Consider the following 22,574-nt stretch of genomic DNA (forward strand, 5'->3'; position numbering starts at 1 on the left):
TTGATACATGGGGTAAGATTATTCCATAAATACTATACCATTATGCTCATGTTTCCCTGGAAATATAATCTGTAAGGCCATTCTAGAAACTCTGATTATGAGATTCAACATCACTTGCAGTTAGGTGCCCTTAACTCCAGTGTAGTTTTCTCATCTCTTCACAGTTGCCCTGAAGCTGTAACCTATGTCCTCATAAGGATGTCCTTTCAGAAAAGGCCCCTGTCCCTTCCATTCTGCATTATTTTCTAGGTATATTTTCATATATAATTGCATATTTTACCAGTTAACATTATTTATGAATATCATTGAGAAATGATTCATATAATTTTCTAGTTTATTAGTGAAAATAAGTTATCCAGAAGCTAACAATAAATTACTGTTCTTATACAGGCCACTATTCCTGGGTGTATTTATTATGATTTACCATTTATGAAAGGATGTCAAATGGTTGACAAAGTATAATAGAACTAAACTTCTTTCAAGCAATGTAGGTGACTCATTAATGTCCCAATACATTGTACTAATATCTAGCCCTGGACTTCATCTTTTAATTCTATGGGGAAACACCTATAAACATAACAGGATTTCTTTCTTTCCTGATGTTCATTCAAATTACACGACACTTTCCCCTATCACTGTAGTAACCTTCTCTGAAGACTACTTTGAGGGGTAGATGGTGGTGAAGAAGCGGGATGTTTAAACTCATATTTAAAAAGGGCAGAAGAAGACTTTAGATGACATATGATCTTAGGTCAGTTTCAGGAGAGGAGGCAGACTTGTGATGAACCTTAGCAAAACGAGCCCAAACTCTCAATCCCGTCCTTACTACTGAGGTGTCTGGTTGCTGGTAACTTTCTCAGTTACTTTAATAATCCTCTCCCCACCAAGAAACTCAGCTTCATTTGCAAACATTGTTAGACTGTGCTCACATTTCCTTTTCCTCTTCCTCTCAGGAAGAACATTTTTAGGCCCAAATCATCCTTTAATAGACCAAAGATAGGAACTGCTACACATCATAAATCAGTTTCTGCTCTTGGCTGCTCAACATAGGACAGCTGAAATTCTCCATGAAGCAATATATTACACTGTCATGAGATTACTTTCGATCTTCAGTTTGGGACATTTTCTTAACTATTAGTTGGGATTACTCCTCCTCCTGCTCCCCTAATTTCATTCTTTCCATACAGAAAATACAATGATTTCTTTAAATATGAAATCACATCCTACTACATAAATCTCCAATAGCTGCCCATCACAACTAGAATAAAATCCAAACTTCTCACCATGAAGCCTGCACAATCTGGTCTCTGACTCCTTTTCTGATCACATCTCCAACATACTTCTCCTTATTCCCTGGCCAAATTTCATAATTCACATGCCTGGCTAATTTTAGTCTGAGTCTTTGCTGTTGCTGTTCCAACCTGCCTGAAATGCTTTTCCTACAGATCCTTATATGGCTGGTTTCTAACATCATTCAAGTCTCAGCCAGAGGCCATCTCCTTACATGCTATCTCTATTAGGTTACACTCTTATTTTCTTCATTTCACTCGTCAGTGTGTGCTAGTCTGTTTGCATATTTATTAACTATCTTCTCTAACTAGAATGTTCTATGCAGGAAGAGGTCCTTGTGAGTCCTGCTCACGATAATATTCCCAGTGCCTAGAATAGAAGGGGCTCAATAAATATTTGCTGAATAAAAGAATGACTGAAAAATAAGAGAATAAACAGAAAGCAAGGGCAATACCAGTGCTTTTCATCCCCATGGTTCTTTAAATGCACCTCAACTACTTTAAAAACAAAAATACTCTAGCATATTAGCATCAGAATTACTAATTTTACTGATTAAAAGTCTGGACCTCAGTGTACATTACTGACTGGTCCAAAAACATGTGATAAATAAATATTTCACAATTCGGGTCTCAAAACAGGTCAGATGAGTTAGTCCCACAGTGTTTTTGTTAGAGCACAACTGTAAACCAGGGACAATTAATCTGAAGTTCAGGTAGGGTTCTGTAAATCCTTTGAAAAGGTATTATGTCCTCTTTTGGGAAAAGGATCCGCAGCTTTCATCAGAATTTCAATGGAGGCCATAAACCAGAGGAGGCAGGAATCCTTTCAAACAATACCATCCTAAAGCACTGCGCTATCTCATCTTCCTTGGAGGCAGGATATGCTTTTTTGAATACAAAGATGCGAGGTAGCAAGTTTCATTCATTGCCTTTGTCTATTTGAGGTTTTTTTCCCCCCTAATCATTGTCTTTGTCCATTAGGGTAAAGTTCACTTTGCCCTACGGCTTTCGCATGAGTTTTAAACTGTCATTTTTTGGAATAGCACATGAGATACATGTCTGCATCCTCAACTCTGCTAAAAAAACTTTGGCCAGTTCAGATTCAATTTCATTTTTACCTGAATATGTTAGATGTAAGCACTTTATTAGCCCAAATTCTATGTAATTCTGACAATTACTAATTATAAAATCTTGGGGAAAAATTTTAATCGAAGTCCTAGAAGGTTCAAATGAAATAAAACAATAACACATTGAACCACATGAACTGCCATTTATGTAAGTCAAAATGGTGGAACATTGGCAAAGTGAAATGGTTTAACCTGTGGTTCAAATGTTAAACTGCTATTGTTGTTAAGAGAAAATATTCTCACTCTCCAATCTTCCTTTCCTGTAAAAATTTCTATTCATGTGGAATGTAAGGGGTGCTGGGGGATAGGGTTGATTTTGCTCATGATTTTAATTTATAACACATAGGCTTTCTTAATTCTTACCATAGTGGGTACTTCCAAATGATACCACAAAGACAGCCTGGAGAATGGGCCTTAGAAAATTAAATTCATAAAGGCTTGTTTTTCTCATATCCAGATGTACTTATAACTGGACAACTTTTAAATAGGTATTAAATCCACGGAGCAGGTTCATGGCGGCTGTACTGATTTCCTTTTGCTGTTGTAACAAACTTAATGGCTTAAACAACAGAAGTTTGTTATAGTTCTGGAGGTCACAAATCCTTAAATTGAGCTGTAGGCAGGGTGCACCTTTCTGGAGAGCCTAGGGGAGAATCCTCTTCTTTTCCAGCTTCTAGAGACTGCCTGGGGTCCTTGGCTCATGGTCCCTTTCTCCATCTTCAAAGCCAGCAGTGCAGCATCTTCAAATCTCTCCCTCTCTCTCTCTCTCTTTGATTCTGCTTCCTTTGTCTCATTTCCTTCTCTGACTCTGATTATCCTGCTTCTTCTTTCCTTAACAAAAACCCTTGAGATTCCATTAGGCCTACCCAGGTCATCCAGGGTAATCTTCCATCTCAAGGTCCTATTTTACTCACATCTGCAAAGACCCTTTTGCCATGTAAGGCAATGTATTCACAGGTTCTAAGGATTAAGACATGGATATCTTTGTGGGAGGGGCCACTATTTTGTCTATCACTGGGTCTGAAATACTCCAGGCACTCAGATTTCAAACAGCAAGCAAGACAATACCTTATCATTTCTTTAAAACTGCATAGAAATTTTTACATATACTCCCTATAATTTTTAAAGAGATAGTAACTTGCAACTCTCCAGTCTCACTTTTGGCACATGGGTATGGAAATCATAGTCTTAGTTTTGGTTTGTAGAGTCTCATTTTACCCCTTCACCCAGTTTCAGGTAATTCTACTTCTATTCCAACTTGTCCTCTCTGCAGAATTCATACTGCTATCTCTAGTCAAGGAATTATTAATATGATACGTTCTTTCAGCACTATCTTCTATTAACTCTACAAATAAAAGACAGAGATTTTTAGCCAAGAACCAACCAGGGCAGATTCCGGTGCTTCTCATCACACCTTTCCTGAGCCCTTCCCTCAGGCACTGTATACAACCTGTTTGAATAAGCTAACCAGCATTTGCAGGTGTTAATACAAACGACTATACCTTGAGAAATTTCCTCCCTCAGATCCTTGCTTGGATAAACTTAACTCAGACATCTTCCTTCTTCTCGCACCTAAAAGATCTGCTTCCTTGACCTGCATCTACCCTGTCCACCATCTCAGTGAACACTCGCCCTTAAGCATTTAAGCCTAATCAGCCCAGGCCCATCATGATGGCATAACATACTTGTCCTGCTGGAAACTATTCAGCATCCAGAGGACCATCTTTATGCTGATAACACTAAAATATAAAATAATGCCAACAGCTGGTGCTACAAATGGCTTTTAAAAACGATGTTCATTCACTAAAATTCCTCTTGCTACTTTTGACATGAAACACGCAGTCTCTAATTATTCTGATCAAGACGGTGAAATACAAAAACAAACTTTAATTGTGTTTAACAGATATTTAATCAGGACTCACTGAACTACAGATTAAAGCTGAAATTCATAAACCATAATTACCCGATTGTCGCAATCTTTTGGTCCACATTCTCCTTCCGTCTGGGCGTCTGGCACCTTGCCCCGAATTTCTTTTACTGTCTTCTCAGCTTCGTTACTGTTCATGTTTTCCAGCAGAGATTTAGCACAGATTACAAAATATCTGTTCTTGGCAACTTTCTTCATTAGCTTTTTTTCCCCCTTGCAAAAAAGTTTATTTTTTTTTCTACCAGAGTAGCTGGAACAGGCATACGTTTAGGGTGCTCTGGTGACACAAACTAATTATATAGTTATCAGGAGATAATAAGGCAGCAATATCTGGAGTTACTATAGCTATCATGTAGGTATCATGCAATTGCTCCAGTACGCCATGCGGTGTGTCCCAGTCACCACGTAATTACCTCATGTCACTACTGCATTGTTTTATGGAAAATGCTTATCTCATCCTAACAAAACCTTTTCCGCCACATTTGGGAAAAAAGTGGAATTCTTAGTTCTTATTTCCAGTACTGTTCATTTCCAGTAAGATGCTATCTTGTGAATTTAAGAGAAACACCTGTCCTCTCCTGAAAATTTGCTTTTACATGGAGCAAATGGAGCGATTCTGTTTTCTTTTGTTTTATTCCACCCAGGTGAGAGAAGTGATTACCAACAATACATACATATTCTCTTTTGTTTGAAAAAAAAAAAAAAAAAGCAAAAAACCAACCAAACAAAAAACACTAAAAAAAAAAAAAAAAAAAAGACCCAACCCCACCCTATTTACTTAGGATTCGTTTAGTCTGGCACTTCCCCCCTACTCTTCCTTTTCAAATCTCAGTCACTCACATTTGTTTTTTCCTAGAATTATGGTGTAAATCATTCTTAACAAGCTAGCTTGAAACATGTCTCACTCAGAAGAAACACATCACGCCACTGTAATTGAAACATGGAACCGCAAGCTTGAAACTCTTTCTAACTATTTTTTGGGGCTACTCTTCAGAAGGGCAAGCCGAACTTCCCTCACAGTGCCATAACCCCTGTGTCACACAGCTAGGATAACATCACAGACCGAGGCCAGAGCATGAAGAGAAGGCACTGGCAAAAGAAGAGGTGGGTGGTTCCTTTATTCCCCCCAGTTGGGCAGACAACCCTGTGAAGCAAGGATTGTAGTTACCACTTAGTTATCTCAGGTTGATGGCTTGAAGTTTGACCTCACTAAGACCTCTGGATATGACATCCCACCTGAGAGTTCCAGTTTCAAACAGGATGGAGTGGCTTACTTTGCAGCACCGATGAAAGCTGTTTCCAATTCTGCCTTTATTAGTCACCTCCCAATCTGATAGCCCATTCAGTTGTACACTTAACTCAAGTTGGGGTGAAAATAACCCCCAGATTTGGAAAGGCTAGAAAAATTGCTCTCCCATCCTAGAGCATTGTTCTTCAATCACACAGTTCCTCTAAATAGAGTTGACGGCCTTTGAGATGCAAAATGCATCACTTTAATGTAGTAGAAGTCCCTTTCACTGCATTGCCAAATCTATTTAGCAGAATCTTCTTGGAATAATCTGTCCCTAGACCTGAGGATGCGCAGTGATTTTAAGCATTTTAAGCTAACGATAATGGTTAGTGCTGAGAACAGATGTACCTGGCTGTGATGTGATCTATTCCAGTAGGCTTTTATGAGCTGTTCATTCCTATTGACTTTGCATTTTATGTCTGTGCTTTTGCCTGGTGTGATGGTTGCATAGGGGTGTCATGTGTGTATTTTCCTGATGTATGATGGCTGCACAGGGGGCTGTGTGTATTTTCTCAGTGCAATGGCTACACAGAGTGTTGTGTGTGTGTTTGCCTGGAGTTACAGCTGCACGTGTTATTGTGTGACTCTCCCCCGCTCCCCCATTTGAAGCCTGCTAGCAGGGTCCTATGTGTATCTTTTTCCTAGTGTGATGGTTGCACTCATTGCTCTGTTAATGATGGACATTTCTAGCAATTATCTATCTACAGGGTCCTGGGGAAAGAACTGCAGTAAAATCAATAAACAGTTCTAGACAGGCCCTTGTAAACACAAAATGACACCCTTGCATAAATGTCTTTTCCTACCATGGCATGTTAAAATCCAAGTGCTGTTACCTTATTGGCATTGGGATAAAATTTCTATGGTCTCTCCATCTCTTTCACATATTCCAGTCGTTTGGGGGAGTTTGAGATTACTTCTGGTTGGAGGGCTTTTACCCATGAACCTATCTAATGACATTTTTCACTACACCATCCTACGCATCACCTCTTACACTCCATTCTGACTTGTTCTGGTATAATAGCCGATATTCTGAAAGTGAATATGCCTTTTATTTATTCCTGCAGTCTCACCAGGCCCTCCTGACATGCCCACTGTATCACACACACACACAACCCCCTCCCTTGCTGCTCTCTAGTCTGTGTATCCCTCCTGTGTTCACTAAATGGAACTGACAAAGCAAAGAACCAATGAGGTTAAAGTCTTTTGAAACCCCTGGAATACAGATGAGCTGGGAGGCATCTGGAAACAAAACCAGACACTTGAAATCAAAGAGACAAGTAAATTACTATCCTAATCTAGGAAGAATAACTAAAGGTGTCAGTGGGGTTCCATTGATAGCGCTTGGCCCTGGGCCAGAATGCCAAGGGTTCAAACTCCACACCAGCTTTGGGCTCAGGCCCAAGACTTGCCACCGCAGGGTGCAGCAGCATGTGCAGCAGTGTTAAAGGTGTCAGCCTTCTGCAGAGAGGTTAAGTCCAAGTCCTTCTGCCTGTTTGTCATTATACCCTAGAGGGACGCAGAGGTAACCCTCGCTTCTCCTCCAGTGCCTTTCTCAACAGGACAGGCTGTGGAGGAGCCTGTATTTATCAATATCAGTGTTGTACAATTAGGGAAATGCCCCTTTTCTGATAAGGCTGCTTGAAGAAATAAAGCATGTGTGAGAATATCCAACTGCCACCCCCCACCCCTGCTTCTCCCACCAAAAAACCTGATGTCTGTCCTAAAGATTCTTCCATCAGTGCAAAGAGCTAAGTTTGGAAACCTAAAACCACGTGTCTCAATGAAAGGAAATGTTTTCATTGGAACAGCTTACATGTCTGGTACACTTGCATAAAAACTATTGCATAGCATTTCAGAGCTAAAATTGCTATAAAATGCTTAATACAGTAAGAATAATTATGAGATTTTGCACGCACAGCTGGTATACAACTAAAGTCTCAGCCACAGAGTCAGTGGAGCATGGGAAAACCATTTATAAAAATTCCTGGTATGCCAGTTTAACTCACCATCAACAGCCTATCAACACTTCCTCCATTCTTTAGGTGGATGGGGAAGATATTTACCTACCAACTGCTTTATTTTTCCTTTTATGGATGTCGTTAATAATTGATTCAAGGATTTCTAGTCATTACTTGACAGCAGCAATATAAATAAATTTTAAAGAACACAAATGACCTGAACACAAGGCTTTTCCACTGAGCACAGGAGTTACAAATAGAGTAAACAATGAACTGAAAGACCAAATTATTAAGTCTACCTGCAGTACAATTGCCCCCCTTTACCTCCTCTGTTCCTTCTATTCCTTCACCTCTTCCCATCTCCTGTTTCCTTCTCTAAGGTTCAAATCCTTGAGTGACTTCCTGGGTCCTCTGGGTGCCCCACCACGGCCCACCTGGCCTCGCGTTCCCTGGGGCAACACCCCAAGGACAGAACTCTCTCCATTTTCTCCTCAAATTATAACAGTTCTCTCTTCTCCATTCCCTTTAGCATCTGCTAACAATCACTTGAAAAGGAGCTAAAGTAATGTGTATGATCTGTTAATGGTTAACAGTAATTTAATATAGATTATTAAAAAATTATTTTTATTGTGGCTTTATAGGATCTATGGAACATGCTATAATAGGTGAGGTGGTTTTAGTCGGAGGCATTGCTGGATGCTTCTTTGCATGGCCTTGGTCATAGAAAGCAAAGTCACAGTGGATATATGGGAACCCTCAGGTGGACAGACAGTCTGGGGACACAGAGGCACATGGTACTATAGAAAATGAATTGGACCGGAATCAGGAAACCAAATTTGAGTATCAGTAAACTTGGCCAACAAATGTTTGTGTAAGACATTAAGCTCCCTCAGCTGAGAAATGAGGCCCCCGGATTAGAAAATCTCCATGGCTCCCTCCAGCTCTGAAATCAAGGTGATCATGGCTCTCTGATGGAAGGTCAGTTGCTTGCTCTGGTTTAGCTGCTTCCTCTGGCTAAGAATTAGTGGCTTTGAATAAAAATGGTTGCCACTGCCCATGGTGCCATCTTACTAAGGGAGTGTAGATGTTCATAGATAAGTTTTAAGCTCTCTGTCTACTACCTGCATATACTACTTCTGAGCTGGCTCCTTTATGCTGCTACACAGATATTTTATCAGCATTTTGTTTCTTATTTACTTAATTCAACAAATATTTAAGAGATGCTCTCTTTATGTGAAACACGGAGCTAGTCACTGAAGACAGGGCAGAACGGGACATCATCTCTGTTTCCTAAGAAGCACAAGTGAGTCTCCTATTCTTGTCCACTCTCTCTCCAGCTCCCCTTCACTTCCATGCGTAAACTTGTATATGCCTAAAACTATAAACGTAGTACAGAAAGAAAACAAGGGGAATTAGCCTCATATAATCTGTGCCCAGTCCAAAGCACTGTCTATCTTCAACAAAAGACTATAATAATAATTGGTATTAGAAAATTACAGTCATTCAGATATTCACTTCAGTTGTGTATAGGGTATTTATCATCATGTATTTTGAGGTCACGGATGTACATTAAGAACAGCAATTTGGGTGGTAAGAAGATTATTAAGGCAAAACAATTCCTCCTGTAGGAACCCTGATAAAATTCTAGGATAAAATCTGTGACTCCTATAAAAACCCCCTGGGAAAGTGAGAACACAGAATATTTTTGTTTGTTTTTTTTTTCCTCTGAGGATTTTGGGTTCTTAGCCCTCCAAACTTTCTCTCTTGAACTAATAATAATAACTGTCATTTATTGAGTGCATATTAAATTAAGGCACTTCCATTATTGCATGATAATAAAGTAATTCTGCAATGTAGATATTATTACCTTTACTTTACAGATGTGAAAACTGAGGCTCAGGAGGGTGAAATAATTTGTCAAATATAATACAGTGTGCAGAGCTGGGATTTAAACTCAGGCCTGTCTTTGTCTGTGGAACATAGCTCCATAAACATGTTAGAGTTCTGCCAACTCTAATGATTTAAAAAAGAAATAATCTTGCCTGAATGCTTTGTTAGCAAACAAGGAAAACAACCTTCATATTCTTTCTTCACATTCACTCATTGCATTATATATAGTACAACGAAAACAGGAGATGGTTAAGATTTTTCTAAGATCTGGCTGCCTTTGCCTCTTTATTTAGACTGAGATGAATAATTAAATTTGGGGCTCTCAATCAAAGTAAAAGAATGAACTATTTGCCATGTGAATAAGTATTTGTTATTAATTGATCAGACATGGATAAGGTGTGTTATTACAACTATATTTGTGAGGTATGATCTACGTTGTTCTACTGCATATTACTCTGTGCTGTTTTTCATTTTCTTGCACATTGTACTTTTTGTCTTGTTTTTATGAATTTAGTCACAGTTGGTTGTGTTTTGAACTTTGTAAAAATGTAATACTAAGAAAATTTTCAAAAGAAAAAGAAAATATTTTAAAAATGATGTCAAAATCAAATCTACCCCTCACTAATTTGATTTGTAGGAAATGGAGAACAAAGTATTGCAAGCAGATTGCTTTTAAATACATCCTAATTACTTCAATGTGCAAATGCATTGACTAAATCAAAGCATGCATTTAACACTTTGCACTTCAATTGTGCTTATTCATCTAAGTTCTATAGATAGCAATTCCATAAAAGAAAAAAAATCATGAGACAGACTTCACTGTAGTCGGTCATGCTATGGTTATCTGGGGAAGACTATCGTTCTTAGGTTCAAGCTTACCTCACAAGTCAGCTCACTTTTGGACTAACGCAGAAGATCACTAGTCCAAATAATACAAAATAACAGATACTTTACTGCAGCTACTCAAGTTTTCCCAGCTGACCTCATTTTTCCTGTGCTTCTCTGCTGTCAGTGCCTGAGGTGAGGAGGTGGGGGTAGTATATCTGCACCTTCTGCCCCAGGCATCAAGATGCATGTACAAGTACAAAAGCTGACCTGGGAAACATTATCTGTAGTAATAATAGCCCAAGGGCTTAGCCAGGATGATACACACGGTCTCATCCAATCCCCACAGCAAAGACTAAGTTAAGTATTATTACTATTCCCATCTTTCAGATGAGGAAATTGAGATTCAGAGAGATGTAATAACTTGTGACTGTCACACTAATCATTGCAAGAGCTCTTAAGCATTAACTCTTTAACTCAGCCTTGTGAAAAATTATATTCCTGAAAGATGTTTACTTCCAAAGATGTTCATGATTTGGTGATAACATCATTGTGAAGGAACTTACCTAAATGCTAGTAAACTTAATTATATAATAATACATAGGGTGTGAGCACTTGTGTCCAAGTAACTTTTTTCTTAGATCAGTTTTATAGTTTACTAAAATCATCTAAACTAAGTTGCTGATCTTTTATTAGTTTGTTCAACAATTATGCATTTTGCCAGAACCTGAAGTAACAAAGATAAATAAGACATGACCTCTGTCTTTGCTAGACTTGCAGTTCTGAAAAAGAGATGAGCATGTGTACAAATGGTTCTGGGTTAACTTGTAGTCAGCGGAGGCCTGAGCTGGACAGAGCATGGTCACTCTCCTGGCAGAAGGGAAAGAGGGTGCAGTCCGGAAATTTTTAGTTATTCCAGCACTTTGCCATTGGCCTGTGTAGGGAATTTAGATTTGTTAAAGATTACATTTTAACTTATAAAAGTGGCAGTCTAGCTTACTTGTATATTTTGGGCTGATAAAACTTTATGTGGTTCATTCTTTCTGGTATCCAACTGGGTTTCTTTTTTGGCTAAATTCTTGATAGAGAACCAAGTGAGTTACTACATTTATTCATTCTTACATAGAACAGCTGAGATTCTCTTCTTGAGATGAGTGCCTGATAAATGTTATCAGTAGTAGTTCATACCACCCAATAAAAGTGACTTTATAGAGACTTATTGGCTCTGTCATTTACTTTGTTTTCATCTGTTTCAATTACTCAAAATGCTATTATTAGATTATGAAATTTTTACAATATGAGAAACTTAGGAGTTAAAAATGATTGAAAACATAAAGAGTGAGCTAGATTTCTTCCCTTGCTATAACTTCATACACATGGAAGTGTGGTCTGAGCATATTAATGTCAGAGCTGACTGATGGACTTAAAAAAAAAGCTCTGGAATGTCAAAGTGCAGGTTGATAACCTAAAGCAAATGTACAATGATCCAAAAAAGAAAAAGAGACTCTGGCAATAGAAACTATATGATACATTTCAGAAAATAAATACCACATCATATTCAATATGATATGATTCTGAAAATCAATATTTTAGATAATTTGAAATCTTAATAAATTGGAAAACTGAAACATTTAATCCCTTTAAGAAGGGATAAACAGTAGACATGTTTTCTTAAGTTGAATTATTATCAGATTTAGAGTTAATTTTCTCTAGATTACTTGTTGTTTGCTTAAAAATCTTACTTTTCTAATCATTAGAGTATTTTTACAATACTTAGCAACCTTAAGAAAAAAGAAATAAAATATTACTTGATTCCATCATACAGAGGTACTACTATTCACATTCTAATGCATTTCCTTTGATTGTAACCAAGTATTTTCATTTTTCTAATTTGGGATCATGTTAGGTGCACAAGTTTCTTTTGGATCAGGTATTCTCAGTTATATTGTTTCATGAAAATTTCCTAGTTAAAAAATTCTTTAAAATACCTTTAATAACTATGTAATTAATAACTGTTATGCAATAACACATATGTATGTTCCATAATTTGCTTAATAATTTCTTTGATTATATATTTAACATTGTTTTTCTCTTCTTCTACTTTTATAAATGACACTGTGATGAACAGGTCTCTGCATACCAATCTTTACCTGAGTTTCTGGTTTCTGTAGGTAGATTCCTAGAAGTTAAATTACGGGGCCGAAGGACATATTTTTAAAGAAAGGCTCATGATAATGTAATGCCATATTACTTTGCAGAATTTTGTGTCAACACATGTGCCCCATGTAACTATTATATGAGTGCCAGTTTTACTGCACATTTATCAGCATGGAGAATTATTATCTTTATAAATCATGTCTTTGAGTGATAGTGAATTAACATGCTTTTTCATATGCTTTAGACATTTGTATTTTGTCTTTTATGATTTTTATCTTTTTAGATTTTTTTGGAACAAATATACATCTCAGTACCTTCGTATCCTTTGCTTCCGCTCTATCTCTGATACCATCACTATACCTTAGACTCTCCTTACCTCACCCTGAACCATGGCATCATGTCTGCCTGGTCACTATTCCAGATTTCTTCCATTCTAGTCCATTCTGTACACTGCTGCCTAACAGGACTTTTGAAAATACTGCTTTTATCATGTCAGTCCTGATCAAGAACCTACAGTAGCTCCCAGTTATTCATCTATTGGCTAAATTCAATGGCCTTATTCAGGAGCAACATAATGCCATTCTTGAATATCTCCTTATGAGTTCTGTTGAATAACACAGGTTATTGATGTATGGAACCCACATGCAGTTAAGTTTTTATATGTGAGTATTTATAAACAACAGGGAGGGACAGACATGATACTGAATACTAGACACGGGCACTGGAAGGGAATTTATAGAGCATCAAGCCCAACTCCACATTTATAAATGAAGAAACTGACTCAAATAGTTCAACAAATTACCCAAAGTCATAGAGCTAGTTAAATAATAGAACTAGGACTAGAAACCAGATCTCCTGATTCCCAGTTCAGTGCCTTTTAAATAGAGATTAATAATAATAATAAATCATTTTTACAATTCAAAAATAGAAACAGCTAGGAAAACATTTAATTTCAATCTGTTCTTATGTATAAAAGATTGTTAAAACCATGCCATGTAAAAGGTTTGAGTGTTCTTATAAACACAAATAATATGTACTTATAAATTCATCAAGTGTGTCATTAAAATTTTCATAAAATTTGCACATAAGCAAATGACCCAGTTTATACTAGTTTGCTTTTCTTGTTAATCTACATTGTTTTATTTAATCTGCTTTGCTACAATACAAGCATCATATTTCTATTCTAGCATGCTGCAGATCATCATTAAGTTTCTTGGTAATATCTAGTGGTATTCAATGGCAAATCCAATTTTCCTAGCAACTTCTATAAAGGATTTCTTTTGACTACAATTGGGGATTTTAAGAAATACTCTTAAAAAAAAAAACTACTTCAAAATGTCTCTATTTAAATAGTAAACAACATGAACTATTTTGGAAGGAAATGGGCTATGAGAATGGGAGTTGCCAAATACACTAATTATTTATAGGGATAGGGTAGGGCAGACGGGAATAGCTATGAACTGAACTAACTTGGATGGCAGCTCATTGATTGTAAAGTGTTGATTCACAAAGCATGTGTTTGCCTAACAAAAGTATTGACAGAAAGAGTATATACTAAACCATATGGCAGTTACACAGTTTACAAAATCTAAGGTTTAAATGAATAGGTGGGCCATCCAGCAGTAGAGGGAGACTAAAGAGATCTTAGCTATGTGTTCTTCCTCTGTGTACATGTGTGTGCACACAAAAGAGGTCTATTCATTTTATACTTGACAAATATTTATTAAGCACCTATTTGTGCTAGAAGCTCTCTATGACCAAAGTAAATGACCCAGCTTTTTGTGATTATCCTCTCCACAGCTGTATCATAAAAACAAATAATAATCTATACCTGCCATAATATAACAAAAACTGAGAAAGTGGGTAGGAGCAGAGGAATGAAGAGGCAGCATCCTGAATTTCTCATTTCATACAGTGTATAATTTCATTAATGTTGGTAATCTAAAAAAATAGGCCTAAATGTTTTTTAAAAATAACAGTAATCATTATTTGAAGAATAAACTATGTTTTAAAACTCTCAAATTCCTAGATTGATAACAAATAAATAAAATAGATGCCAAAAGAGAAAAAGAGAGCACCAGGGATGCAGGAAACTACAGAAAATATTAAATAAGATTTCTGAGATAGTACCAGATATATTTTTACAACAATAGATACTAAGTTAACCAACTTATTATTGAAATAAACACCATAATATAGGCTTAAAAAAAAGCCCACAGAATGTAACCATAGGATAGTATTTTGAGAGTACTAGTTTTGGTAGTGGAGAAAATTGAGTTCAAATGTTACTTCTGCCATTTTCTAGTTATAACCTCTTTCCTAAAGGGAAATTTATTTGGCCTATTTATCTCAATTTCCTAGTTTATAAAATGTGAATAAAAATGACTGATTGTAGAGAGGATTGAATGAGATAATATCTATAAAGTTCAGTGCCTAGCACCACTAAACATTCAATAATAATAACTATTATTTATAATGTTTGTTTTAAAATGATGTGTGTAAATAAAAGAGAGGTAAAAATCAAAGGAGTGTTGTCCAAAATACACTGATAACTGAAAAAACTGATACAATATAAAATGAAAATACCAAAGAGGCAGAGTTAGACTTAAAAAAAAGTGATCATTTCTACAAAGAAACAAAAACCACTGAGGGGATTGAAGCCTTAAGCCTGGAGAAGTCTGAATCCAGACGCACACAGAGGTGGCTGGGAGTCTAGCTCTTTGGAGTAATGGGGCCACAGAGGTTACATATGAAATGGTGGACCTAAGTCTGGCTCACTACTTCAATAAGAAGCTGCAAAAAATTTGGCCAACTGCTGCCTGGGTCAATAGCTTATACGGAGTTGCAGGCATTGAAAGGTGGAAGGATAAAGACACAGCCTCATAAGCAAATATTATTAAAGGGAAGCTGAAAATCACCATTATAATATTTGGATTCAGACTAGAAACCCAGGAATCCAGATAGAGGCAACTGGAAAACCATTAGTCAGGGATGTATGAACAGAGAGAGAGCCAAGAGACAATACAAAAATCTTATGACCAACATTAACCTGGCAAAACAAAATTCTAAAACATAGCAAGAAATCTAGCGCTAAGAAAAACAACCAACTAAATCAATAATTGGAACATTCACTCCAATGAATTTGATTTTACAGAACTGTCTGACAGTGGCCTCACCATGAGTATGTTTATAATGTACAGAGATAAATAAAAGAATCATACCTGTAAAATGAAGTTATTAAATAAACACAGACAGAAAAAAGATAAGGATAGGTGAATAAAAATCAATCAGAAATCTTAAAAATGAAAAAAAATTCACTGACATAAAATGCAGTAAATGGGATAATTTAAGATTGTGAGATTTCAAGGAGAGGATTAAGTGAGTTGGAAAGTGATATTAAGGAATTCAGTCAGAAAAAAAAAATCACAGAAAGTAAAAATGTTTTTAGAAAATGGAAGAGCAGTTGAGATATGGTAAATTGACTAGGAAACACCAATAGATATCTATGAAAATCCCAGAAGAAGAAAATGAAGGTAATGACAAAGAAACAATAAAAGAAAAGAAAATAGCTAAGAAATTTCCAGAATTAGATTTTTGAAATTAAAAAATAATATCCTGAGTTCATGACCAATAATTCAAAATAAATCCACATCCAGACACATTTCAGAGAAATTGTAAGACATTAACAATATAGTAAATCTCTTAGAAGTTGTGAAAGGGAAAAGGCAGACTACTTACAAAGAGAAGAAAAAATAGATTGATAGCAGACTTCTCTTAAGTAATAATAGCTGACAGAACAATCATCTAAGATATAATTGAGTAATATCTTCAAATGCTGAGCAGAGATACTCAGATAAATTGCTATTTAAGATAAAAGATAAAGACATTTTTAGATATACATAAAGAGTGTACTACCCAGGGCCCTCCATAAAGAATTACTAACAGATGTAATTCAACAAGAAGAAAAGTAGGCCCCCCAAAGAAGCTACAGAATCCATAAATAACGGTGGGCACAGTAATAACTAAAATAAATGAGTAAATATAATTAAGTATTGATCATAAAAATCAATGATAACCACTTTCTTATATGTTTAAAACAAGTAAAACTAAAACTATTTAACAATTACAATAGTGAGAGTGATACTGAAGAGGCAGATAAAACATGTTAGACACCTTTTTCCCCCTCCTTTTTTCCTTAGGAGATAGCCAGAAATACTAAAAAGTGGATTTAATTTTTTGTTAGAAAAGTATGTAGTTAGGTGTACACACAAAAATTTTAGCATGAGTACTAAAAGAAGATAAGCCACCTATAGATTTCAAGCCCAGCAGTAAAATCCATATACTAAGGTCACAAAAGAATTTTCAAAAAATTGTTTTCAGTCAAAACTATATAAAACACATCTTACTATTGTAATGCAATTAAATTCAGAATCAGTAATAAAAATAGAACAAATACACATTTAGAAAGTAGAAACATACACTTCTAAATAACTTAAAGGTTAAAAGTAAATCAAAACAGATATTAAAAAGTTTTTAAAATTGAAGAAAACTTCATATCAACACATGCTCTGCAGCTAATGAGAAACTTGCTATGCAGATAATGAGAAATTTGAATGAGAATTTAGAGAAAAATTCATTTTAAAAATAATTTAAATTATTAAAATTAAATGACTAATAATTCAACTCAGGAATCTAGAAAAAATGGTTTACATTAAAAAGTAGAATAAAAAAATAATGTTGACAAAAGCAGAAAGTAAAAATGTTTAATACAAAGACATAATAAAGTAGATAAATAAAATCAAGAGCCAGTTTTTGAAAAAAAATAAATGAAACAAAAATGTCTAACAACAAGTGAAAGAAGAGAAAAGGCTAAAGTAAATACTGTTAGGAATAAGAGGGGGATATAATTAAAATTAAAAGTCACAAGACTATTTTGAACAGCTTTGTACACATAAATTTGAAAGTGTAGATTAACTAACTGTATATTTTCCAAAAAAAAAATTCTTAAAATTGACTTAAAAAGAGATAGAACATTTGAATAAACCAATAGCCATGGACAAAATGGAACTGATAATTAAAAGTCCACCCTACACTATGCTGACAGAAAATACCAAGTCCTGATGATTTTAGAGGTAAGTTTAACTAAATCTTCAGAACAGGTAATCTGTATAATATAAAAACCATTTCTAAATAGAAAAAAATAAGAAAGAAATACTGCTCAACTTATTTTATGAGGCTAGTATCACCATGACACCAAAACTCTTCAATAACAGTTTTAAGAAAGAAAAGTTAAAGACTATCTCTCCATGCAACATACTACATAAACTATCAGCAAAGTAAACTCAACTGTGGATATAAAAAAGTATACCAGGACCAAGTTTTTTTTTTTTCCAGGAATGTAAGAAATGTTCAATATCAGGAAATTTATTAATATTATATAAAATGTTAATATATTAATGGGAAAATTTATCATATTATTGGTGAAGAAAATGCATTAGATAAAATTCAACTAGTATGCTTGATTAAAAATGCTTAGCAAACTTTAAATAGATGATGATAACTTTGTTACAATAATTTTGATTTATCACAATCCTAAGCAAATACATTTCCATTAAAGAAAGAAACAGAGCATTCCTATTATCACCGCTTCTATTCAGTATTATATAGAGGTCTCAGTAATGCAATATGACAGGAAAAAGAAATTAAACATTTAAGAATTGAAAGTTAAGAGACAAATATTATTTACTGATGATACACATGTCTATGTAGAAAATCTCAGAGAATTTCCAGTTTAGCCAGGAGAACTCATAAAAGAGTTCAGTAAAGTTGCTGAGTCTATACTAATAATAAACAATAAAGCGGAAAACAGATTCCATACATAATAGCACAAAAATCTAAGTTATATGAGAAGAAATCTAACAAAATAGGTTCAAACAAGACCCTCTGATTAAGTAGAGGAATATAGTCTGTTAACAGTCAGAAAGACACAGTGTTATAAAAATACCAATTCTCCTCCAGATTATTCTCTAAAGTTAATGTAAATACAAATAAAATTCAGCAGGGCTTTTGCCAAACTTGCCTAAAATTCATATTGAGTAGTAAAAGGCCAAGAGATGCCAAGAGAATTTTAAAGAAGAACAATGTAGTGAGATTCACCCTATTAAAAGCTATGGTAATTATGGCACCATGGGGTTAGCAGAAGAGTAGAGAAACAGTCCATTGGATGAAATAAAGATCTTAAAAACAGATTTGATGTAGGCAAAAAATGGCATTATAAATTAGTGGGTAAGGATGACTAATTTGTTAAATGGTGCTGGGACAATTGGGTCATCCACATGGAAAAAGAATAAAATAGGGTGCATGGAAGATATCATATACAAAACTAAATGCCAAAAAGATTATAGATCTAAATGTAAAAGACAAACTTTAAAACTGTTAGAAGAAAATATAGGATCTTCTTAAGGATCATGTCACATGGAAAGATTTTTTTAAATGACATAAGAGCATAAACCATATAGGAAAATATCAATAAACTTAACTGCATTAAAATTAGAAGCTTGGAAAAATAAGTGCTACTCTAGACAGTTAACAGAAAAACTATAAACTGAGAAAAGATACTTGCAATCTATGTTGCCCAAAGGATGAGACTTCAGAATATTACAACAACCACCAAAACCAAAACCAACAGCTGTCCAAAACAACAATAGCAAAGCAAATAACCCAATAAAAAGATTGGCAAAGATATAAATAGACAACACACATGAGGAAATCCCAGTGGTTTACAAGTGAAAAAATTTTTAAATGATATATTAGTCTATCCCCCTCAGACTGACAAAAATGTAAAACCCTTGGCCACTCCAAATGTTGTGAAGCATATGGAGAAGCTCTCATAGACTGCTAATGAGAATATAAATTGGTACTACCCCCTTAAAGAGAGAAATTTTATAGTTCTTAGTAAAGTTAGTAAACTTTAGTTAAAAAAAATAAAATTTAGTGAAAAATTTTAAATGCATTTAAAATGCATCTTACAGTTCAGCATTTCCCCCTCTGTGTACAAACATGTACAAAATGTTCATTACAATTCTGGTGGTGTTTGGGAACTCTTGGAAATAATATTTAACAATTAGAGACTTAAATTTTAGTGACACATACAGTAGAATGCACTTTATAAAAGCCATAATATACGGCTTAGGTAAAGCTAATTCATGATGATAGATGTCAGAATAGTCTGGCTTGTTTTTAACCTTTTGTTAAAGTTTTGGAGAATATCACCTGCAAGGGGGCACGAGGGACTCTTCCTAGCTATTGTGAATTTTTGTATCTTGGATTGAGTATTGTCACACGGATGTATACTTACATAAAAGCTCACCAGCTCTACATTTAACCTGCGTACTTCACTGTATATAATTTATAATGGAGTAATATAAGATTAAAACAGATTTGGAAATAAATTCTCCACATTAATTAAGATTTGTTAAACCCGGTGCTGAATTCTCATATGTTAACTTTATTCTTTATATTTTTATATGTTTGAAATATTTTACATAAAACATTGATAATACAAAGGCTACTGCTTTTCCTAACTAGAATTAATCAAAGTAAACTGAACTCCCTAGTGGCATCTTCTCCTCTTCACAGGAATCAGTAAGCACTTCACAGCCAAACATACGTAAAAAGTGATCATTTTGTTGCATCAAAAGTAAAACTTCAATTCATTTCTTGATCATGGGTAGAATCTGAGCTTTCTTAAATGATTGAACGGCAGCAGGTATTCTACCAATGCACAAAGATCATTCACCCATTTAGGTTTTTCAGCTGATGAAGTGGGGAACGTATTGTCAAAGGTTTTTTTTGATGTGAATCAACAGGTGGTTTGGCATCAATATTGCTATTTGTTCCTGGGTTTCACCTCTGGTTTCAGAAAAAAAAAAAAAAAAAAAAGAGACGATACCTTTTCAATGCTGTATTTCAAGTCAACCATATGGAAAGCAAGGTTTTATTCCAGCCAATTCTCTTTCTCTCAAAATGTGGAGGAAAAGTGCCAGCCACTGCTACTCTTGCCACCAGCCACGGTACAGATGTTTGGAAAATGCAAAAATAGAGAAACGAAACAAAAAGAAAACCCTCAAAAATAAGTTTTGCATAAATGAAAAATAAGAGTATATAATTATCATAGCTGCAGAAAGGTAAATGCATTTTAAATTTTTTCCCTTGTGTTAAACTAAAAGAACCAAAACAAACAAAAACGCTGATGTTTTAACTCCGTGTTTTGTTGAAACTGATGATTACAAGGACCAACTCAAACATGGCTAAAAGGGGGAATAAAAATCAGATTTCTTTTAATCTGATAAAAGATTTTTTATCTCCAAGAATGTTAGAATATGACCTACTTAAATGAATACTTATTAAAGGAGCAGATCCATTTAAAAATACATGTTTTCAGGTATTAAAATAAGAATGGAGAAAGTGTTTCTTTGAAATCTTGTTAAGAGAAAAGAAATCATTGAAATTATAATGGTTCCTTACACGACTCAGATAAAATACAGCTTGGGAAGAAATGTCTTCCAAACTGTTCAACCATGCATCCCTAAGTTGGCTTAGCTAATTTTCAGACCCAGTTTTTCCAAAAGCAAATGTCCTATCAGGTTTAAGTACATCAATGTAGATTATTCAAAAAGATGTCTCTGTTTAAAAGAAGTTTTTAAAAAATATAATGTGATTTCTGAGAAAGTGTTGGCTGTATTGTAAGTCAGACCTCGATTTGGGCCCAGCTCTGCCCCAATCTTGTTGTGTTGATGTTATTAGACATATTTGGGTCTCAGTGTCCACATCTCTAAAGTGGGAGTGTGACACAAAGTCACAGCCCTATCCTCAAGCTCCTTTCCAGTCCCACAATTCTATGAATCCAATGAAATTACTCCAGCATGAAGGCTTTTATTTTCTTCCTTCCTTTTTTGCTTCCTTAAAAATAAACAGTCAAATAAGTAAATATATGTTAAAACCACACACACTAATCATCTATCCTACTAATAGGAAGAGAGAATTTTTTTTGTTGCCATTATCTATTCCCTAATGTGTATTTAAAAAGAGAGTTTCCATAAAAATTTTTTATTTTTTCCCTGAATCAAAAATAGTGTATCATTTCTTTGCCATTTAAGTTCTAGTAAGAAAGAAAACAGAAAGTCATTATAGAAATCATATTAGGAACTTGAAGAAGGAAGAAAAAGTCACTAAACTCCATTTACATGTTTTCTTTTACAGAAGATGTAAGATGCAAGTGCCGCCTCAAGCTTCCCTTTCCAGGGGCAATATCCTTAACTGTGTGAAACACAGGACCCTCTTCACACACCCTTCCCACCTGTCTTCTAAGGCAACAAAGCTGAGGTATAGATTACAGCCTGAGATACTTGGGGTGGGAGTAAACATTTCATCTGAGAGACAGTACTGTGGTCAACTTGTCAAATCTAAAAGTGAGTTAAGCCCCATCACTACGCTGGCAAGAAATTTGGGTTCTCATGGCTGAACAATGATAATCATTTTTACACAAGACTTTTAAAAATGAAAGCACCTGAGGCACCAGCCAGAAAGTAAGCCTGGGAATGCACGTTTTTCTGTCAATATTCAAATCAGATAAGACACTCTCAATGCACCCGTAATGGAGGGCCTGAAAAGGACGCAGGGCACCTGACACCTTGGTGAATAAAAGAAGCTCAGCTTTACTGAAAAGGTCAAAGTGTCTGAGGCCGATGCTCCATTGTTCTAAGTGCTGATGTGCCTCAGGCAGCAGCAGAGGCAGAATTCGTGGGGGCAACAGGCGAGGCTTCTGTTACAGCCCCCAGCTCTGGTTTGCATGCTGATAAGCCTGTGACCCACCAGACTCATGCTCAGGGAACACCCAGTATGGGTCCCCCGGGAGGGGAGGGCTCCGCAAACAGAAAGGCAAGAGTCTGAAGTCACCCAGTGTCTGAGCACTCCCTACTGGCTGCTGACGTTGGAGACAACTGGTGGTGTCTTACAAAGGGCTGTCACAGGTTTCTGTGAGGAGGCTGATGGACATACCTCATTTTTAGGGGATAAGAGCATGGCTCTGATTAGGTTTAGATAGCTCCA

At 35.5% G+C, this 22,574-nt stretch overlaps 1 protein-coding gene across 26 annotated transcripts in view; it reads right to left on the minus strand.

Annotated features, from left to right (window-relative positions):
- Positions 1-22,574, minus strand: part of ZBTB20 (zinc finger and BTB domain containing 20) — a 758,521-nt gene that overhangs the window by 223,408 nt on the left and 512,539 nt on the right. For 4 of the 26 annotated variants that reach the window (XM_045507275.2, XM_045507282.2, XM_045507293.2 and 1 more), the window contains one exon: positions 20,416-20,515. The exons of the other annotated variants lie outside the window; for them this stretch is intronic. The gene's annotated coding sequence lies outside the window, so the exon portion shown is untranslated. The remainder of the gene's footprint in view (positions 1-20,415; positions 20,516-22,574) is intronic. 26 annotated transcript variants of the gene reach the window in all.

Source organism: Camelus bactrianus, chromosome 1, assembly GCF_048773025.1.
Source record: "Camelus bactrianus isolate YW-2024 breed Bactrian camel chromosome 1, ASM4877302v1, whole genome shotgun sequence".
In the NCBI taxonomy this organism is placed as follows: Eukaryota; Metazoa; Chordata; class Mammalia; order Artiodactyla; family Camelidae; genus Camelus; species Camelus bactrianus.